Raw genomic sequence first — 19884 nt, forward strand, 5'->3', positions numbered from 1 at the left:
TTCTCAGGGCAAATGCTTGTTGCAATAAATACAAAGACACAAAAACTTTCACACACAGATAAAGACAAAACAAAGGTAAAGGAAAACATGATAACACTAATCAGGACAAACTCACTCAGATAATCATTAGAAAAAGCTCCAAGTAACCACTAATCAACTCTTCTCCTCTCCTCTCTCTAAGGCCTTACACACCTTCTAAAGGCAGCTGCAGGAAGCCATATATAAAATGACATGCATCACGTAAGAATATCACGCAATGTGATACATATACAATGTTTTATGTTATTTATATTCTACATTTTCAGGTCCTTCAAAGCAGATTACATTTAATACCTGAGGCAAGGAGCATCAGTGGGAGAATTGGGGATTCAGACCCTATCCTCTAGGCTACTCCTCCACTAAATATATTACTGAATGGTCCAACAGCTAGCGCAGGGAGTTTAAAAAAAAAACAAAAACCCAATCTGAAAATAATCTCTGTGCTCATCCATGAACTTTTTTCTTTTCTCAGAAGGATAAATGGAGCTTTGTGGGTCAAGAAAGATCCTTTAAAGGTGGATTTTTTTGTTTTAATATTTTAGATATTTAGGGTAGGCGTTCATTATTTTATTGAATATTTTTTGTTTTTAATTTTTTTTAATACGGTGAATGGATAGGATTCCCATAGTTTAACCAACAGAAGGTATAATGGACTGAGAGATATGCTTTCATTCTCAGAGCTCAAGTGGTGCCTCAAAAAAAACAAAACAAAAAACTTTCCTGACTGCTGAAAGAGCTAAAATTATTTCCTCTTGAATCACCATAATGGATATATTGTTAAAAATGTCTCTTAGGGTGCTGAGGACTATCAAGCTATTTTAATGGAAAAAGAAACCCTTCTATCAGAATTACATGCAGACAACACTGCTAAAGAAACCGAAATCCATAATCTGGGAAAAATGAAAAAGAGAGATCAAGAGTTTAGTGATTTACGTTGGGAGAAAGAACAGCTGGAGAAAGAACTGGATGAGGCACAAAGCTAAAGAGCAGAGGCGACAAAACAATTAATGTAAGTAAAACAGTTTTATGCTTTATTTTATAATTATCTAAATATTTTGCCCTTTATAAGATTTTTTTTATTGTCTTAGTTGTTTTTTACTTTCTGTGGGAAATGGAGTGTTTTTCTTTCTTGACATGTTTCATAGTGTAAGCACCCCTCGGGAGAGGGGATGACACTTTCCAGCCCTGAAGAGCACTGGTTTGCTCACCTAGGGTGAGGAAAAAGACTTATGGCTATGGGAGGGGGGAAGGAATAATCTTGCAAGGTTCCTGAAGTAGGTTTCATAGTCCAAACAAGAACTGAAAAATAACCAGTCAACTCCCAAGATATGTATTCCAAAACAAAGTAAGTTACTGGAAGAAAATAGGCAAATTTCAGAAAATATAAAAGAAGTTGCAAAACCCATTCAAACAATGAAAAAGCCAGAATTAACCATTGTTTTCAACTCTTCTGAAAGTTCTTGAGCATGGGAAAGTTCTTATTCAATTTAAATCCTTTCCACTCCATTAAGCCACAACCCTTCCTCCCACAGGCTTGCTTAGATACGAAGTATGGTAATGTAGGATCCTTCTTGCAATTACTCACAGATTGGCTGGTTGGTCGAGGAAGAATCCTTTCACAGACTTCTGATGGCTGAAAATTCCTACAATGACCCTTGTAAATTGTAGAAGAGTTCCTTCTCTTTCACAATCCCCTCAGGCCACAGCTTCTTACTGATGCTTCCTGACCCCCAGCACAGCTCCCCACTTATTCAACTAATCTCCTTCAGAACTCTACAAACTTCTCACCTTCCGCCCCTCCACACTGGTGCCTCATGGAAAGAACTTTTATACCAATATATGTCGCCATTCCCTTTGGGGAAAGAACCCTCTTATCGCTCCCCACTTTAACTCACATTTCTTAGCCCTTCCATTGCTGGAAAATTCTCATTTTAAAGTATAGCTCCATTTAGTGAACCCTTAAAGGGGGGGGGGGGTGAGATGAGGTGTCACAACAGTAAAGACCCAGTTTATCTTCTTAGTAAGTAAAAGTGGGATATGCGAAAATTTCCATTGCATTACATCTAATGGAATCTAATTTTGGAAGGAGTGATTTAAAGATGGAAAAGGGACTGACTCTTGTAAATTCTAGCATCTTGCAGTTTGTTGGGGAGTCTCCTGGCTGGGACTTGGGCAACCACTAGAGATGAAGACCGTAGTTCACTGCTGACATAAGCCTGCCACTACCAAACGGAGAATGAGGTTCAAAGCTATTCACAAAGCTTAATTATTGAGAAGCCATACCTTGGCAACAGGTGAAGCGTCCATAGCCAGAGGGCATGCTTAGTATAGGTTGAAGTGAAGAAATCAAGGCAGTCAAGATGTTAGAGGTTCAGGAGTATAGCTAGAAACCAGGAAAAAAAAAATCAAGAATAGCAATGAATCAGCAGGGACTATAACTAGAGGAAAGAAAGAAATACCAATCAGGTCTGGTCCCCTCTGGGCCAGTCGGAACACATACATGAACGCATGTCACAGACAGCACTAAGCTGGCTTGGAAGGCAGTCCCTAGGAGGCAACAAAGCTCCTAGTAGAGAGGCCGACACAGTCCTAGGATTATGGATATCAGTCAGGGTCTGAATTATCTGAAAGCTGATTGGATAAATTATTGGTAATTTGTGTTAGACTGCAGTTTTAGTGTGAACAGATCTACCTTTGCTATGGGTGTTTTAAGATTTGTGCACTAGGAAAAGAAGAAAGTGATGTGCATTTGTTTTAAATGAATGGCACATCCCAACCGAAAAAGGCCATTTTTGGTTCGTTATGGTCTTGCACAAAACACCCTAAACTTTTGAGGTATTTTACATTTTCTTTAAAGAATATGGCCTCTCTGAGGACCTCTGACCTCTCTCCCCACCCTCTCTCCATGGGGCTTGGGCCTATGCAGCTGGTTTGAGCCAAGCCCAGCCTCCTGGGCTCCTCTGCCCGCCACCTTCAAAATATTTTGCTCTCCACTTACTCCTTCTGTGGTGGTTCCTGAGATGTAAAGAACAGGAGTGATGCCTACTGACTCCTGCCTCAATGTGCGGTTCTTTTAAAAATGGCACTGCTGCCAAAGTGATGTCACTTTGGTACTGGTCTGAGAGCTCACCAGCACCTTAATGTTGCATAGCTGTTGCTTCGGTGCTGGCCTCAGGGCTGCTGGTGCCATTTTCAATAGAACCGTTGGATCTTTGGATGTTGGAGATGATGAGAAAAAGCTGTGCTTTCCTTTGACCCATTTTCTCTCTTAGCTAATACAGTTTTCAAGTACAGTAGTTCCCCTGGGCTACAGTTGAACATCTCTTTAGGGAAGTTCATCACAATCACGGAAAACTGTGGTTTGGGAATGTTTTTGTTTTTTTTTTTAAGATATTTATTTATGAAATGCAACTAGTTTTATCAGTGCAGACAATTCAATAAACAGAAAACTGATCACATTCATTTCTTCCTAATTTACTTCACTGTCTACTAAGACAGCCACATAGACAAGAGTCACCCATACACAGAACACACAGTCTCCCAGATTAATCCAACTTTATATTGGCTTGGTATCAAAGTACACAATTTATTCCATGCTTCCAAATAAAGTTTAGAAAGTGGTTTCTGAGAAAGTTTCCCATCCAATTTTTCTAGCAGCATCTAATCTAACATTTGGGCAAACTGTAAATGACTAGGCAGCAGAGAATCACTAATCCAAAATAATAAGAGATATAATTTTGCTTGGAAAAAAGCAACACAAGTAAATTTGGAATATACCTTTGGAAATGAGAATGACCAAGACATAGAACCCAAAATCAATGCATCCCCCAAGAAGGTGTTTGCACTAAGGGCACTCACTCTATACTAGTAATGACCACATCCCAGAAATCAGACAGCATAATACATGATAAAAAATTGTTCATATTCCTTTGACCATGCTACACGTAACACATAAGTTAGTCATTCTTTCCCATTTTATATAGTCTATCTGGTGCATTATAGCTTCTGTGAAGAATTTTGTATTATATTTCTTGTATCCTGATATCTATTGTGGTATGATGCAAAGTAGTAAACAGAGTACCCATCTCATGTTTAGATATACAATGCCCATCTCAGTACTCCATTGTTGGGCAAGCCTAGAAAGAGTGCTCTCCCAAGATTTTTCAAGCTGCATCTTATACCAGCCAGATATCCTATTACATTTATGGCCCAACAGCTCCATTAAGTATGTCAGAAGATTAGCTTGAAAGATCAAAAGACTCGTGATATGACGGACCTGTAAATAGGCATGAAATTGCTGCCTAGGGATGGGAAACTCCTGTTGTAGCTGTTCAAAAGAATATACAAAATTTCTAGCCAAACAATATAGATATGAAATATTTTTTTATTCTCCACTTGATCCACATAACAAACACAGAGTCACCCAGCCCAGGATTCCCCGTTAATGATAAAATACTGAATTCAGGATTTCCTGCTAATGGTAAAATACTTGAAACAGGTCAAGTGATACCCCCACCAGGTACATAAATATTTTCATACCTTTTTAACTTCCCAAACCAAAGGATGAGATCTTATGGAAGGGGGCACCTTTAAATCAAATGAATGCAAACCCCCCCCCCCCCCAAAGATGACAAGAAATATAGCATAGAAACCATTATACCGGGGGAGAGGAGAAAGAGGAGACCTGAGGAGTTACAAATTTACCAGTTATTACCTTGATTGCCTCAATTCCTATTTCCTGAGGATGAGGATGAGGATGCAGACCCGGCCCCTGAGGCAGAGAGGTCATACTGCCGACGTCATCAGGGAGGGACCAGAAGGTTTTCAAAAGTCGGCCCCTCCTACGGCATGTAGGTGTCACCGTTGGCGTGCTGCCCAAGCCGTGCGCGCCTAAGGGGCGCGCGGCTTTGCCAGGAACTCTGTTGACCGAGGACAAAAAGAACATTTGTACCTGAACCCTTGCAAGTAAGACTGTTTTTGCTTAAATCTTATTAATCTCCATTCTCTTCTCAATTCCCCCACGCCAGGGAAGACAATAAATATAATATAGAGAGCATAGAAGGAGATGTGTGCGTGTACTAGAGAGAGGGCGCATGTGTGTGAGAGAGGGAGGGACCAGAGGGAGCCTGTGTGAGGGGCAGTACTGAGAACGGGGTCAAACTCTGGGACTGGCGATAGTGGAAGGGGTGGAGGGGAGAGATACTTGGCAGGTAGAGGAGTTGGGGCCTGAGAGGACAAAGTGGCCAGGGGAATAGGGAGAGCAAGTGGAAGGGACACTCTTACAGCGAATTTCTAGGGAAATTCTGCTCAAAATATTTAAAATTCTGCATCTCTAAGTAATAACTTTCTTCTGTATTAATTTAAAATGTAATTACTTAAAGATTGTCATGTAAATTGTGTTATTTTGACCAATATAAATTTTGCAGAATTTTAAGTTTTTTTTGGTGCAGAATTCCTCCAGGAGTAGACTTTGCAGTGGTGTGATTTTTGCATTCAGTTGTATGGAGGGAGTTTATTCTTCTTATTGCCAAACCTTCTCCTGGCACATCCCCATTCATGATTTCTGCCAGGCCTCTACTTTGTCCCCTTTTTATCTGAGGGAATTCTGTTATATAGATCAGTGGTCCCCAACCCTGTCCTGGGGGCCCACCAGCCAGTCGGGTTTTCAGGATATCCACAATGAATATGCATGAGAGAAAATTTGCATACACTGCCTCCATAACATGCAAATTTTCTCTCATGCATATTCATTGTGGATATCCTGAAAACCCGACTGGCTGGTGGGCCCCCAGGACAGGGTTGGGGACCACTGATATAGATAATAATCTGCAGGCCAAGTGAGGTTCAGCAGAACTGTGGTGAGCAGCAAGTGCTAATAGAGGGGTGAATCCATTCATATGGACGTCTCTCCAGCCTGACAGTGATCCTGGTCTGGTCTATCATTGCCTACTCATCAGACAATGATGACCTGGTCCTGGCATTGCAGTGGCCTCTGCCTTCCAGGTGGTATCATCTTTGGCTGTTAAGATGAGGCCCACTGTCAAAAGAGGAGATCAGTAGGTGCTTAAAAAGGGAGGCAGTCTATTCACCTGAGCCCTCCTCCTGTCAGATGGTATTCCCTTTGGGGCGTTTCCTTGGGGATGTGCAAGGGTAGGGGTTTGTGTAGTAATGTGTTTGGGGATTTTATTTGTGTTTTGGGAGAAAGGGACTTTGGTACAGGCTTTATGAAATATGTATGATGATTTTGAATTACTCTTGTGTGTTTTTTATATTTTATATTAATTGTATTGAGGGAGGGCATTTTTAATGTCTTGTCCTCTATGAAAAAGCAGAGTTGGTATGAGCTAGGGGAGTATTATTTATGGATTATAATGTGTTAATTATGATAATTTTATTGTATTTATGTTTGTATATTATATTTTACTGTGTTAGACTTTGAGTCTTGTTTTGGAAAAAGATAGGGTATAAATACAAATAGAATTTGTTCTCCTAGCCTAGTGGTTATGTTTGCCTCTCTCAATCCCAAGATTTGTCTTTCTCAGAGGACAAGCAGGATGGTAGCCCTCACATATAGGTGACATCATCAGGGTGGAGCCCAATCACGGAACACTTTTGTCAAAGTTTCCAGAACTTTGACTGGCACCTACTGGGCATGACCAGCATAGCATCAACCCTGCAGCCAGCTGGGGTCCCCCTTCAGTTTTCTTTTTTCCGTGCAGCAGAAGCCACGCGGGTTAAGGAGCTCTTCAGAGATTTCTGACAGGAATTTTCCTCACAGAACTTTGTTTTAAAAATTTAAAAAAAAAAAAAACACAACCCACAGGGGTCCCCTTATCGATTTCTTTGGTCCGCGGTTGAACGGTAAGTTTTTTGCCCGTTTGCGGTTGATTCCCGTCGAGTTTTTCCCTAGCGGCCTATCGGCCAAGGACCACACTGCATCTAAATTTTGTCGAAGCCATGGCGTTTGGTTTCAATCCGTGCCCCGACTGCGCTAGAACAATGTCCATCACTGACCCTCACACGGTGTGTGTGATGTGCTTAGGGTCCGGCCACGATGTCCTTACTTGCACCAAATGTGCTCAAATGACACCAAAAGGTCGCAAGGCTCTACTCGATAAGATGGGTCTTCTCTTTCGGCCAAACCCCCGACTCCATTGATAGCTTCGACATCATCTGAACCAGTGCCGTATATGTCGTGCCAGCACTGGGAATCCGCTGCTATCTGACCGGCCTCACGACTCCACGGGTGTCGACCCCCTCTGTTCCTCCTCTGGGAAACACCGGGAGAAACATTGAGAAAAAACATCGACACCCGTCATCGTAAAGCTCAGCGCCATCGATACCGGTAAACCCTTGACATCGATGTCGTCTGAGCCTCCAACAAAGAAGCCCCATATAGAAAAGGCTTCGTCCTCCTTCTGTCTCTGGATCACCGAGGCGTTTCCCCCACCTGGACAGGTGCCGGGATCTGTGATTCCACCTTCATCAGTGGACCCTCCAGCCATGCCAGTGCTGCCTCCCACTCCGGAACCGGGTATTCATGCCCCAGGTTTCCGTGAGGAATTGGATTGGATGATCCAAGAGGCCATCGGCAAAGCACTCCAGGGCTTCCAACTTCCATCGATACCGGTTCCTCCTCCGGTCACCGATCCGATGCCCATGGCGCTGGCACCACTATTGGCTAGAATGGACAAGTTAATTGGTGCCCTTCCACTGGTGGAACCAAGGGACCCGACTCCTTCCTCGCCAATTCCCTTGTCATCGGAGGAAGATGAAGAAAACACTGCTCTTCATTCCACCATCGGGAGTGCCGCCACTGACACATCCATCGATGTCACTGATTCCATTGGTGCCTCCGTCGGTGCTTCCCTCGATGCCAGTCATACTTCCATCAATGCCTTGGATTTCTCCTTCGGGACCATCGATGCCCATGCCAGGGCTTTCAGGAATAACCCCGTTACTTCCTTCTGAAGAACATTTGGGAGCGGGTGATGACCCTTATAATCCTTGCACAGACGATCGTCCCAGGATTCTGATGATCTACCTTCCCAGCCCTCCCCTCCTGATGAAAGGAAGCGTTCTCCTCCAGAGGACCTGTCCTTTATTAATTTTGTAAAGGAGATGTCTGACACAGTCCCATTCCAGCTTCAGACAGAAGAGGACTCTAGACACCAGATGCTAGAGCTTCTACAATTTCTCAATGCTCCAAAGGAAATCATGTCCATCCCTATTCATGACATCCTTTTGGACCTTTTGAAGAGAAACTGGGGGCACCCTGGCTCGGTGGCACCTGTTAACCGAAAAGCAGATGCACCTACTTAGTTCAGTCAGCCCTGACTTTCAAAGAACTCAGTTGGATCATCACTCGGTGGTTGTAGAGTCGGCCCAGAAGAGGGCCAGACACTCCAAACCTCATTCATCCATTCCCCCAGAAAAGATCAGAAGTTCCTGGATGCATTTGGAAGACGGGTATTCCATGGATCAATGCTCATCTCTCGCATTGCATCCTACCAACTCTACATGACCCAATATAATAGGGCCTTGTTCACAAGATTCAAGACTTTGCTGAGGCCTTACCTCTGCAGTTCCAGGACCAACTTCATGCCCTAGCACAAAAGGGCTTAGATGCTGGCAAGCATGAAGTACGATCAGCTTATGACATCTTTGACACCGCTTCCAAGGTGTCTGCAGCCGGTATCGGCGCAAGGAGATGGGCCTGGCTGAAATAGTCAGTACTCAGACCAGAGGTACAAGACATATTGGCTGATTTGCCCTGTGCGGGGGATAATCTTTTTGGTGAAAAGATTCAAGAAGCAGTGGCGCAGCTCAAGGACAACCAAGAGACTCTGCGCCAGCTCTCCTTACTGCCTTCTGATCCCTCTTCTTCATCCCAAAAGATCTTTTAGAGGGATTCTAAGAGACAATTCTACCGGCAGAGGAGATACTATCCCCCAGCGTCCAGGGGCCGGCCTTCTAAGCCTTACCAAAAAGGCCAACCTAGGCAGCCTAGAGGGCAGAAGTCACAGCCAGCCACTCAACCAGGTCTAGCAGCAGGTTTTTGACTCCTTTCTAGAGAGCAGTACCCAGCTTCCACTTCTGACCATTCCGGTCGGCGGCCAGTTGTGCCACTCTCCAGCCTATGGCACACAGTCACCACAGATCAGTGGGTACTTGCAGTGGTGTCCAAAGGTTACCACCGATTTCCCACCTCGGCTGACATGGGGAACATCCGATCATTCACCACTCTTGGAGCAGCAGGTTTCCCTCCTCTTTCAGTCCCAAGCAATAGAACCAGTGCCCCTCTCAGAATAGGGGCAAGGGGTCTATTCCAGGTATTTCCTGATACCAAAAATTCAGGTGGGGTGTGCCCAATATTGGATCTCTTCGCACTCTGAACAAATATCTACAAGAAGAAAAGTTCAAGATGGTGACCTTGGGTTCTCTACTTCCTCTTCTTTCAAAGGGAAAGACTGGCTCTGCTCTCTAGACCTTCAGGACGGCCTACATGCACATTTCCATTACTCTGTTACATCGCAGATATCCTGCGATTACTAGTAGGCCCAAAACACTTTCAATATTGAGTGTTACCTTTCAAGCCTAGCATCTGCCCCACGTGTCTCACCAAGGCCTCGTGGTGGTAGCAGCCTACCTCAGGAGTCAGAGTGTCCACGTCTACCCCTATCTGGACGATTTGGGTTGAATCAGGGCTCCCTCTTGGCAAGGTGCACTGATGTCCTTTCGCCTCAATTTGCATTCCTGATCTCCCATGGGTTTTCTCATAAACTGTCAAAAATCCAGACTAGTTCTCTCGCAAACTCTATCGTCATAGGGGCCGACTTGGACACTCTAAGAGTGAAACCTTCCTACCTCCAAGGATTGAGTCTCACTCTCGTTCTCTGCCATTCGATTGCAGTCTTGACAACATTCAACTGCATGTCATTTCCTGATAGTATTGGGTCATATGGGCCTCCACAGTGTATGTCACTCCCATGGCTCGCCTTCACCATGAGAGTAATGCAGTGGGACTCTAAGATCGCAGTGGACTCGGTCTTCTCAGCCAATGTCCTCCACAATCACGCATCACCAAACAGCTCCGTCTGTCGCTAGCTTGATGGGCAAACCAATCCAATCTGGTACAAGGCCTCCCATTTCAGATTCCAGAACCTCAAATAACCTTGACAACAGATGCCTCCCAACCTCGGCTGGGGAGCAAATGTTGGAAACCTGCAAAACTCAGGGCATCTGGTCTCCAGAGGAACCAAATGCCAAATAAATTTCCTGGAGCTTCGTGCAATCAGAGATGCTCTCAGGGCTTTTCAGGATCACCTCTCCAACTAGGTCATCCTGATTCAAACCGACAACCAGGTGGCTATTTGGTACATCAACAAGCAAGGGGGAACTGGCTCCTACCTCCTGTGTCAGGAAGCTGCACAGATATGGGTGGAGGCCCTTTCCCACTCGATGTACCTCAGGGCCACCTACTTGCCGGGAGTGGACAATGTGTTGGCAGACAAACTGAGTCGCACTTTTCAACCGCACTAGTGGTCCCTAAACCCCACTGTAGCGGACTCAATATTCCAACGTTGGGGTTACCTTCACATAGACCTCTTGTGTCCATTCACAACGCAAAGTAGGGAACTTCTGCTCTCTCACTCGCAGCCAACACCACCAGCCCAGAGATGCTTTCTCCCTCTCCTGGGCCAGCGGTCTCCTTTATGCTTACCCTCCACTTCCACTCATTTCAAAGACTCTCGTGAAGTTGCGAAGGGACAGGGGTCTAATGATTCTCATAGCCCCTCATTGGCCATGCCAGGTCTGGTTTCCAATTCTCCACGGACCTATTGGTTTACACCGGCAACATTTCTCTAGGGAAGGACCCGCTTCTGATCACTCAGAACAATGGCTGCCTTCGTCACCCCAACCCCTCCAGGCCCTCTCCCTGACTGCCTGGATGTTGAAAGGTAATATTTTCAACCTTCTTAACCTTCAGAGCTGGTTTTCCCGTGTCCTAGTAGCTTCACGAAAAGCCTTTCACAAGGCAGTCTTAACCGTTACAAGTGGAACACGTTTACGGATGGTTGTACTTCCATGTCATCGATCCCTTCACTTGTCCCACACCAAAGTTTCTGGACTATCTCTGGCACCTGTCAGTCAGTCCCTCAAAACTTCTTCTATCAGGGTATATGTCAGTGCGGTAGCCGCCTTCCATAAAGGGTGTGGGGATGTACCCATTTCAGTACAACCCCTTGTCACACGCTTTTTGAAGGGCTTGCTTAACCTTAAACCTCCACTGCGCCCCTCGGCCCCCTTTCTTGGGACCTCAACATGGTTTTGGAAAGGCTCATGAACCGCTGTTTGAGCCTCCTCCAATCCTGTGATCTCCGCTATCTCACTTGGAAGTGATTTTTCTTTTGGTGATCACCATCGGCTTGCAGAGTTAGTGAGTTACAGGCCTTAGTCACTTACCCGCCTTACACTAAACTTCTGCATGACAGGGTAGTACTCCGCACTCACCCTAAATTTTTGCCTAAGGTAGTATCGGAGTTTCATATCAATCAATCCATTATACTACCCGCTTTCTTTCCCAGGCCCCACTCAAATCCAGGAGAACGGGCCCTGCATACCCTTGACTGTAAACGTGCTCTAGCTTTTTATCTAGACTGTACAACTGCCCACAGGAAAAGCACTCAAATGTTTGTTTCCTTTGATCCCATCAAAATTGGGCAAACCTATGGGTAATCAGATTCTCTCCTCCTGATTAGCGGACTGTATTTCCTTTGCTGTCAGCAGGCAGGCATTCTGCTTCAAGACCGTGTTAAAGCACACTCTGTCAGGGCCATGGCAACATCAGTAGCGCATGTACACTTGGTGCCATTTGCTGACATCTGTAAGGCTGCTACCTGGAGCTCTCTCCACACCTTCGCAGCCCATTATTGTTTAGACAAGGCTGGCAGACAAGATTCCATCTTCGTCCAGTCTGCGCTACGCAACTATTTGCAAACTGAGGTACCAACATCCTTCCACCAACCCGGTAGGGTTCCAAGATGCCCTCATACCAAATTCCACTCCAGTTCTTGTGCCGATTGCAACTTCTTTGGGTACATTTTGGTGCATTGCTCGTGCATCCTCAGCTCAGTACTCACCCATATGTGAGGACTACCTCCTGCTGTGAGAAAGCAGAGTTGCTTACCTGTAACAGGTGTTCTCACAGGACAACAGGATATTAGTCCTCAGGAAACCCGCCCACCACCCCGCGGAGTTGGGTTCACTTTACGATTTATTATTTTATTTTCGCATGTACTTTTACTATAAAGACTAGACTGAAGGGGGACCCCTGCTGGCTGCAGGGTTGGTGCTATGCTGGGCATGCCCAGTAAGTGCCAGTCAAAAGTTCTGGAAACTTTGACAAAAGTGTTCTGTGATTGGGCTCCATCCTGATGATGTCCTCCATATGTGAGGACTAACATCCTGCTGTCCTGTGAGAACACCTGTTACAGGTAAGCAACTCTGCTTTCTATAATGTGTTTTTCTTTAACGTATTCATAGTTTTAACCTGCCATGAAAATGCATTATTTAGGAATTACAAAAAAATTATTGATGCAGATTATAGTCAAACACATTGTAACAGGCACTCAGTTCTGTTATCATTAAGCCCTGGGTATCAAATGTCAGCTAGCTAGGGCAGAAAGAAAGTGGGGGAGGATGCATTCAAATACATCCACCCCCTCTGGGGGGTCTGGAATGACCATCCTTCAGATGAGATTTTAAAAGCAGGGCTCTGAGTACTGCTGGGGGGGGGGGGGGGGGGGGGGGCAGTCCTTTGAGTTAGAGAGAGAGTTCAGAGGTAGAGAGGAGATTAGCTTTTTGTTATTTTACAGGCCCAGTCAGAGGAGCCAAGCAAGCCTGTTTGGTGGACCTGGACAGGGTTGGGAAAGATCTTTTCTTTCCAGTATACAACCTGTCTGGTTTGGATTTTTCCCTATGGATACATTTTTTTAAATTTGAATTTTTACTTAGTAGGAGCCTTACTGGAGTCTGTTCAGCTCCTGGGAACGGGGAACCCTAGGTTTGGGCCTGGGCAGGTTAGGGAAGACCTGTCCCAGAAGTGGTGGTGACCTACTGTAAGGATACACTCTGGTAGTATCTTCATTTTTGCTAAAGAATACTTTCAAGGTCCAAGAAGAGGTTTTGACTGTCCTTCCTCCTGGGGATCCTTCCCATTAGGGATTTGAATAAAAGAACAAGGACTGCATTAGAACAAAGAAGGTTTAAAATCATCTAACAGTGAGTAAAGGCAAGGCCTACCATGAAAAGGGACACCCATCCAGTGATTCTCAAGACCCTGGGGGGGAGAGAGAGTTTTATCTCCTCCTTGCGGGGATAGTAATTTTGTATCCTTGCCAGTTGGAAACGGTGGATTTGCCCATCAAAAGGACACCCTGCCTTACCTGGTGGTGAGGGACCCTATTTTTCCAAGCCTTAGAGGGTAGGAATTCCCCTGGCTGGCCTTTGATATTCCTGCACTGATCAAGGAGAATTTGTAACAAGCCAATACATTGTACTGCTATGGATCAAAATGTGTGCCGTTTTTACATATTCATCAGTAAAGAATTGTTTTGGGACACTAGCACAGTGACTCAGTCATTTATTTGGCACACTTAGCACACATTGGGAACGACATACCCTGGTAATTCCAGGGACCACTGGATAGACACAAGAATACACTCCTTGCACCCGGGGCCTTGGGAATCATCTTCCCCCTGTACTCAACAAAGGATACAGGCCCTGAAAATTGAGACTTTGCAAAGCTAGCCTGGCAGGGGTTCCTGCCCCCAAAGAATACAACACATTTTTATGGCCTCATCGGGTAGCAGTCCCGCACCCAGGAATGGGGGTTACATTATCAAATCATTAACTTAATGTGTTCAATTTCATTCTTTAGGATCTAAGAAATCAGCTGGAAAAGTACATGGTGAAATTATGGAAAAGAAAGAAATTCATTGGAGTGTCATTATAATATTCTTTTGAATGAAAACAGTCAAAAATTCCAAAGTCAAGAACTAATTATTAAAAAACTAACAGAAAGCCTCAATGGGAAGGAGCTATCATTTCAGGTAAAAGTGATAATTTTGTTGCTTTTTTGGAGTTACTTTGCAGTTTAAATTTCACATAAGGATATATTTCATTTTATTTAAATAAGTTTTTGATGATAGTTGAAACATTTTTTTTGTTAGAACATGTCTGTGTAGTAAGAATATAATTCTATTGAATCTTCGGTAATTAGTAACAGATATATCAGTTTTACACCATACCATCATTAGCCGCCCAGTAATACTTATCATGACTAGAAGGTTTCACTGCTATTTATTTTTAAATTTAGAGACATATCAAAGGGGATTCAAGATGGCAGCCTGAGAGCTTTCTGCTACTGCTTACCTTTTTCTCTATTTATTTGCTCTGTTTATGGAATTATGGTCAAGAGAAAAGGGAAAGTCCAGGTTGGTCCTTCAGCTTCTCCTGGAGAGATCCCTTTGAGGCGGCTGAGAATTGAAGGTTTCCTGGGTTAGGCAATGTGTATCATACCCAATGCTGTGTCCTTGCTGGGATAGTTCAAGCTACTCCCCAGTTGCTCCTTGAAACATCATTGAGTCTTGGGTACTGCAGCGATTCCTGTTCCTCAATTTGCTGGGGAAAGTTGGAGGAGAAAATCTGGTGTCAGTGGTGATGCAGAGAAGAGTGAAGTACACCTATTTTTTTGGATTTGCTTCAGTTATCTGATATTACACCCATTGGAAAGGGATTTATCCCCACATGACTCAAGCCCTCTCTTCTCTCTCATGGCTAGATTACCTACTGGAACCCACCAGATGTTTTTTCTAAAATTTTAGAGACTGGTTTAGGCCATATTGTCATATTGTATCATGCCCCAGATTGGATATTGTTTGGATGGGGCTTGAATGTGGTGCAAGAGTGTCATTGTCAATTCCCTCTTAACTTGACCAATAAGGCTTTCCCAGAGTTCTTTAGGCAACAATGGGACCTCTTTATAGATTAATAACAAACACCTTGAGGTTCCTATGGGAAACTGCCAAAACAGTCCCTAAGAGGAGAGGTTTTTGCCTATTCTGTTAGGCGGAAGAAGATTTGGATGCCAATATTTTGAGTCTTGAAAAACAACTGGATAAGGACAAGCATGATATGGCTCACAATAAATCTCATATTCATCAGGAGCAGTTCTTAGCAACTCAAATTGACCTAATTCGTTGGTACTGCAGAGGACCAAAACGAATATATTTTATTATAAGGTTCAAACTATACCAGGCAAAATGTCTTGCCTTTTTAGTATTAGTTCTGGCCCTAAATATTTTCCTGCCCTGCTTAACCTCACACAGACATTTGTCATTCTTAATCAGAGATTTCCAAATACTAGAGGAATATTATACAGAGCTGTATTCCTCTCAAGGGAGTAATTAAGATTGGTATGCCTCATTTTTAAGGCATGTCTCTCTTCTTCGCTTCACAGCTGAACATTTGGAGAAATTGAATGCTCCATTGACAAGAGAGGAAGTTGTGGCAGGCATTCAAAAACCCAAGAGCTGCAAGACTCCAGTCTGATGGCTTTAGAGCAGAATTCTATAAATTGTTAGTGGATAAAGTGGTGGAGAATCTGATTTCATATTTTACTATGCAGATCCATATGGGGCGGTTTCCCCTTCACTCCAATATAGCTCTTAGCACGGTTATTCCCAAGTCAGGGAAAGATCCTACCATAGCGGGGACCAGAATCAATTGGATAAAAGTAGGTTCTGGCAGAATACGACCTGTGACGGACATGCGAGGTGAAAATAACATAATCAGCTCAAAAAAACAGATAAAGTTCCTAGGAAGTGCAGCATAGCAGGGGAGAAAAATTGGAAAGCTATGACTACAAATGCTTGCAGTTTGGGCAATAAAATCCCAGGACCTGCAGGCCGTAATGGTGGAGGCAGACCTGGACATTGTTGCTGTCACGGAAGACATGGTTTACGGATTCTCATGACTAGAATACGGCCATACTGGGCTATAACTTGTTAAGGAATGACAGGACAAAAAAAGGGGGAGGAGTGAGTAGCACTTTATCAAAAATAATATCCAAGCAACTGAACTGCAAGGAAAGTGGGGGAAGAGAAGAAGCATTATGGGCCGTCCTAAAAAAGATGGTACATCCATTTTCACTGAAGTGGTGTACAGGCCTCTGACTCAAACAGAAGAACTAGACAAGAGATTCTGATCAAAGGCATTATAAAAGTGGGAAAGAAGGGGGATGTGTTGATTGTTGGTGACTTTAATCTGCCGGACGTGGACTGGAGGAATCTCTTCTGCAGAATCTAACAGTAGCCCTGGGAGACTTGTCCTCTCGCACTGAGGTCAAGTCTCCCAGGGCTACTGCCCAGGAGGGAAAGGTTAGGCCAGCCGTCATAGCTGGTGATTCAATTATTAGAAATGTAGATGGCAGGGAGGCTGGTGGACATCAGGACCGCCTGGTAACTTGCCTGCCTGGTGCGAAGGTGGCAGACCTCACGCATCACCTAGATAGGATTATAGACAGTGCTGGGGAGGAGCCGGCTGTTGTGGTACATGTGGGCACCAACGACATAGGAAAATGTGGGAGAGAGGTTCTGGAAGCCAAATTTAGGATTTTAGGTAGAAAGCTAAAATCCAGAACCTTCAGAGTGGCTTTCTCTGAAATGCTCTGTTCCACGTGCAGGTCCCCAGAGGCAGTCTGAGCTCCAGAATTTCAATGCGTGGATGAGACGATGGTGCAGGAAGAGGAATTCAGTTTTGTAGGAACTGGGGAAACCTTTGGGGCAGGCGGAGACTTTCCAAAAGGATGGGCTCCATCTTAACCAGAGTGGATCCAAGCTGCTGGCACTAACTTTTAAAAAGGAGACAGAGCAGCTTTTAAACTAGAACAAGGGGGAAAGCTGAAAGTCACTCAGCATTGCATGGTTCAGAGAAATGTATCCTTGAAGGATACATACTAATGAAATAGGAGAGTTAGGCCATCCCAACAGAGAAGTTCCAATAAAAGTAAACGTAGTCCATGTGCCTATATGTAAAAAATCACCTGAGCTAAAGATTTCCAAATTATCACTAAGAACTGAAAAGCAGGTTATTAATACAAACAAAAAAAAACACTTTGAAATGTCTGTATGCCAATGCCAGAAGTCTAAGAAGTAAGATGGGAGAGTTAGAGTGTATAGCAGTAAATGATGAGATTGACATAATTGGCATCATAGAAACCTGGTGGAAGGAGGATAAATAATGGGACAATGCTATATCAAGGTACAAATTATATCGCAATGATAGGGAGGATCAACTTGGTGGGGGTGTGGCACTTTATGTCCGGGAGGGTATAGAGTCTAACAGGATAAAGATCATACAAGAGACTAAATGCTCAGTAGAATCTATATGGGTAGAAATCCCATGTGTGTTGGGTAAGTATAGTGAAAGGAGTATACTACCATCCACCTGGACAAAGTGGTCAGACAGATGATGAAATGCTAAGAGAAATCAGGGAAGCTAACCAATTTGGCATTGCAATAATAAAAGGAGATTTCAATTACCCCAATATTGACTAGGTAAATGTAACATCAGAACTTGCAGGGGATGGGCCTGCGAAAGCTGGCAGCGATCGTACCTCCGCGGTGCTATCGCTGCAGGCTTTCGCATCCAATAGAGCCATCGTAAAAGGTGGTGCTATTGGGCACGCTACTGGCAGCGATAAGGGTTCTTACCTTTTCGCAGCCAGCGATGTTTCCGCCACATCTGCCCCGGTGCCGCCCATGGTCTGACCCAGCATGGCAATTTCTTATGTTCTAGAAGTAGAGAGATAGTGGATGCCCTGCAAGGGGCTCTGTTCAAACAAATGGTAAAGGAACCCACAATGGAGGGAGTTTTACTTGACCTAGTGTTCACTAACGGGGATAATGTCTCTAATGTCCAGGTGGGTGCCCACCTCAGCACCTGTGATCATCAAACCGTATGGTTTGGTATTGCAAATAGGATCTGGAGAAGTGTCAGAAAGTCCCGAGTTTTGAACTTCAAAAAAACAGACATTTTTACTTGGTTTGGAGAGTTTTCTGGTTATAAACATCATATGGATAAGTTGGAAGCTTTGGCATTCCCAATCCACATTTGCAAGGAATAGGTTGACAGGTTTAAAATAACGTGGACTGAGGGGGCCTTTACCTATTTGGGGGTTAAGTTAATTGAGAGCTTAAAAGATCTGTACAAAGCTAATGTTTCCCCTCTTTTGGTTGAAACTGAGTTGGGATTCCCATGGTCTGGGATTCCCAGGCTTAAAGTTTTATAATACTGCATGCCTAGCACTACTGCTTCTTGACTGGCTTTTTGATTCTTCAATCTATATTATTTATTTATTTACGGGTTTTTTATATACCGGGGCACGTAAGTAACATCACCTCGGTTTACATTCAAACATTAATTCAGCATATTGCTTTACATTATAACATTAAAAACTGAAAGAATACAAATCCATGTAAAAACTTTGTACAACGAAAATAAATATCAGAATATGAGTGACTGTGGGATTAAACTAGAACGCAAAGCAAAGGACCCAGTTCAGGCATAGTAGGCTTTTTTGTATAGCCAGGTTTTTAAGTTTTGTTTAAATTTTTTGTAGCAATCTTCCTGTCGTAATTCTGATGGCATGGTGTTCCATAGTTTGGATCCAGCAATGATGAAAGAACGTTCTTTTGTAGAGGACAGATTAGTCAGGTTGGGTGCAGGGATCTTCAGTTTAGCTAAATGCTGGAATCTGGTTGGGCGGATTGATGTTCTGAATTGAAGGTGATCAGAGAACCAGTTCATATCCTGTTGTGGGTGGCTTTATGAATCAGCGTTAAGGATTTATATATTATTCTGGATTGCCACAAGGTAGCCAGTGTAATGATTGAAGCGCTGGAGTGATGTGCTCATGGCAGCTTGTGTCAGTGATGATGCGGGCAGCTGCGTTTTGTAAAATTTGTAAGGGTTGAATTGTAGTTTTAGGAAGCCCAAGTAGCAAAGCATTGCAGTAATCAATCTTTGATAATATAGTCGCCTGAAGTACAGTGCGAAAGTCATATTGGTATAAAAGATATTGACCATGGAGTGGAGTCTGTCTTGGTTGCCTTGTTGTCTTTGAGTTGGGCGTTACATGCCCTGAGAAATAAACTCCCAGCAATGCTGAGATAGGATTGCATCAGACTTGCAGACAAATTATGGACTTTCTTGGTGGCAGCCCTGTTGGCTCACCACTTAACCCCTTGTGGATTTCACAGCTGCAGATCAGGTTAGAACTTTTTGAGATTGGGCTAGTGTAGAAATTACTAGTCTCCATCTTGTGTTAGGGAACAATAGAAGCATATTAACTTTTCAACAGTTGCAACAAAATTATCAGCTGAGTGGTAAGGATATTTTTGCATACCTGCAAACTATGCATATCTGCTGCCTTGACTCTGTTCATATTGACATACAAGGAGTACATCTTACTAGAGGCATTAGAAAAGGATATTTCAGCACTGTATAAATCCCTACATAAAGTATACTTACAGTACTCTTCTGCAGATTTATTGATTTCATGGCATAGAAAAACTGGGCACAGTTCCGACAATTCATATTTTACAGGGTTTGCGTTAAAAGAATCAAGCAATCGACGGGTACTCAGGCTTTGAGAGAGATGTTTTCAGATTTTTGGTAAGGGCTTAATTTTCCCTGGTTGTAGCACAAAAGGCAGGATGGCAGAATCTGCTGCTTGTTTGAAACATGGTAAACCTTTGAACCCTTGTGTTAGGCTTCTAT

The 19884-nt window shown here is 43.8% G+C and overlaps 1 protein-coding gene across 4 annotated transcripts in view; it reads left to right on the top strand.

Annotated features, from left to right (window-relative positions):
• LOC115098072 (CDK5 regulatory subunit-associated protein 2-like) overlaps positions 1–14027 on the top strand; it is a 143360-nt gene extending 129333 nt beyond the window's left edge. For all 4 annotated transcript variants that reach the window (XM_029614375.1, XM_029614374.1, XM_029614373.1 and 1 more), the window contains 2 exons: positions 834–1048; positions 13982–14027. The gene's annotated coding sequence lies outside the window, so the exon portion shown is untranslated. The remainder of the gene's footprint in view (positions 1–833; positions 1049–13981) is intronic.
• Positions 14028–19884: the final 5857 nt, after the last annotated feature.

This window comes from Rhinatrema bivittatum, chromosome 8 (assembly GCF_901001135.1).
Source record: "Rhinatrema bivittatum chromosome 8, aRhiBiv1.1, whole genome shotgun sequence".
Lineage (NCBI taxonomy): Eukaryota > Metazoa > Chordata > Amphibia > Gymnophiona > Rhinatrematidae > Rhinatrema > Rhinatrema bivittatum.